The sequence below is a fragment of the Bison bison genome, unplaced genomic scaffold, assembly GCF_000754665.1.
Source record: "Bison bison bison isolate TAMUID 2011002044 unplaced genomic scaffold, Bison_UMD1.0 scf7180017477804, whole genome shotgun sequence".
NCBI lineage: Eukaryota > Metazoa > Chordata > Mammalia > Artiodactyla > Bovidae > Bison > Bison bison.
Window position 1 is genome coordinate 3179 of NW_011381944.1, and position 2802 is coordinate 5980.

At 45.2% G+C, this 2802-nt stretch overlaps 1 pseudogene; it reads left to right on the plus strand.

The window, feature by feature from the left end:
- The first annotated feature begins 1831 nt into the window (after window positions 1-1831).
- On the plus strand, window positions 1832-2556 carry LOC104990033 (annotated as a pseudogene).
- Window positions 2557-2802: the final 246 nt, after the last annotated feature.

Sequence of the window (2802 nt, forward strand, 5' to 3'; positions counted from 1 at the left end):
AAATAGATGGGGAAACAGTGGAAACAGTGTCAGACTTTATTTTTTGGGGCTCCAAAATCACTGCAGATGGTGACTGCAGCTATGAAATTAAAAGGCGCTTACTCCTTGGAAGGAAATTTATGACCAACCTAGATAGCATATTGAAAAGCAGAGACATTACTTTGCCAACAAAGGTCTGTCTAGTCAAGGCTATAGTTTTTCCAGTGGTCATGTATGGATGTGAGAGTTGGACTGTGAAGAAGGCTGAGCGCTGAAGAATTGATGCTTTTGAACTGTGGTGTTGGACAAGACTCTTGAGAGTCCCTTGGACTGCAAGGAAATTCAACCAGTCCATTCTGAAGGAGATTAGCCTTGGGATTTTTTTGGAAGGAATGATGCTAAAGCTGAAACTCCAGTACTTTGACCACCTCATGCGAAGAGTTGACTGATTGGAAAAGGCTCTGATTCTGGGAGGGATTGGCGGCAGGAGGAGAAGGGTAAGATAGAGGATGAGATGGCTGGATGGCATCACTGACTCGATGGACGTGAGTCTGAGTGAACTCCGGGAGTTGGTGATGGACAGGGAGGCCTGGCCTGCTGTGATTCATGGGTTCGCAAAGAGTCGGACACGTCTGAGTGACTGAACTGAACTGAACTGAGAAAAGGTAATTGCCTCTTTTCTTTATTCTTTGAATGTTTATTAAGCCATTGCTGCTGCTGCTAAGTTGCTTTAGTCGTGTCCGACTCTATGGGACCCCATAGACGGCAGCCCACCAGGCTCCCCTGTCCCTGGGATTCTCCAGGCAAGAACACTGGAGTGGGTTGCCATTTCCTTCTCCAATGCATGAAGGTGAAAAGTGAAAGTGAAGTCGCTCAGTCCTGTCTGACTCTGAGTGACCCCATGGACTGCAGCCTACTGGGCTCCTCCATCCATGGGATTTTCCAGGCAAGAGTACTGGAGTGGGGTGCCATCGCCCTCTCCATTAAGCCATTACATCTTCTTTTATAGTTAAAAAATATCACTTAAGTGCCAAGACTATATCTACATACCATAAGACACTTCACTAAGATGTGAAAAAAAGACATATCAACAGAATGGGAGATATGGAGGAAAGGAATTCCCTCATATAACTATTAAGAAGGGCCCCCAAAAGGCCTGTTTGCCTAAAATTTCACTTTTTCCCCACGGTGCTAAAAATTTGACATCAAAATTACTTTTCACCCATGGCTGATTCACGTTGATGTATGGCAAAAACCACCACAATATTTTAATGTAATTAGCCTCCAATTAAAATAAATAAAATTTTAAAAATTATTAGTTTTAAGAGAGTATTCTCTGTTAACATCAAATACTCTGAGAGGAAATTTACTGTCAATCAGTTACATTTTTGTATTAGTGTGCCAATACCTTTTCAAATAACAGCTGGCTATGAACAGTGTAAGTGCTTAGGAAATGAAACAGATGTGATTAAGAATGCAGAAAATGAACCACAACTTTCCCATTTTCCTCTTTGATTACTATAAGTAGAACTTTATAGTATTCTCTATTCCCAGATTTATGATTTATTTATAATAGTAATTTTCAATGGGTGGACAACAGCATCTCTTTGTAAGTTTAAAAGGTCTCTGGCCCTCCCAGCACATGTTGGGCTCCTAAGCAGCTACTGCAGAGGATTCAGGTCTCAGTCACTGAGGAGGAGGAGGCTCCCAGTCCCTGTGCAACATTCATCACCTTACTGGACACTGGTGAGGGAGTGAGAGCATCACCTCCATAGCCTTCAGAGAAGACAAAGGCATTGTCACCTCAGCTGCTGCTGCCATTTTCGCCTGCATCTGCTTGCTGAATTCTCAGTCATCCACCGTGAACCCTGTTTATAGTCCCTTGCAGTCCTGTGGCTCCTTATGGCAACCCAAAGAACATGGCTTACACAAGTTATCCCACAGCCTATCCAATTGCAGCCCCTGCTTACAATCCCAGCCTGTACCCTGCCACTAGCTCCCCTTATGCTCCAGCAACTCTGCTGATGAAATAGACCTGGCTAGAGAACTCATCTTCCTGTGCCACTGAAGGTACCTATTTCTACCTCCCAGTGGACACCAGGACCGAGAGCCAAACTTACCAAACATCCTCTGCAGCTTTCAGATATACAGAGGGGACACCATACAAGGTCCCACCAACCCAGAGTAATACTGCCCTGATCCCCCTACTCCTCTTCACCCAATCCCTATCAGATGGTCATGCATCCAATCATAAGTGCCTACCCCTAGCAGAATCTGTATGTCCTGGGAGCCTAGGACACAAAGCTGGTGTATGCTGCCCAGGCTTATGTCATCCACTACACCATGGTCATCCAGCCTAACAGTACTCACTCTGCCATCTACCAGACACCAGTAAACCCTCCCAGTACCAATGTCATGGCCATGGGCATGGTGGCTGGCACCACCGTGATGATGTCAACATGTACCCTGCTGACTGCATCACAGCACACAGCGATTGGGGCATACCCTGTCTTCATGCCAACATACAGGGCACAAGGGATCCTTGCATACAGCTATATATATGCCCCACACTGGTGAAGCCTGCAGCCCATCCAAATCTGGAGTCACACATTTGTATGCAGCTACTTATGGCAGAAAGTGAAGAGGAACTAAAATGCCTCTTGAAGAAGGTGAAAGAGGAGAGTGAAAAGTTGGCTTAAAGCTCAGCATTCAGAAAATGAACATCATGGCATCTGGTCCCATCACTTCATGGGAAATAGATGGGGAAACAGTGGAAACAGTGTCAGACTTTATTTTTGGGGGCTCCAAAATCACTGCAGATGG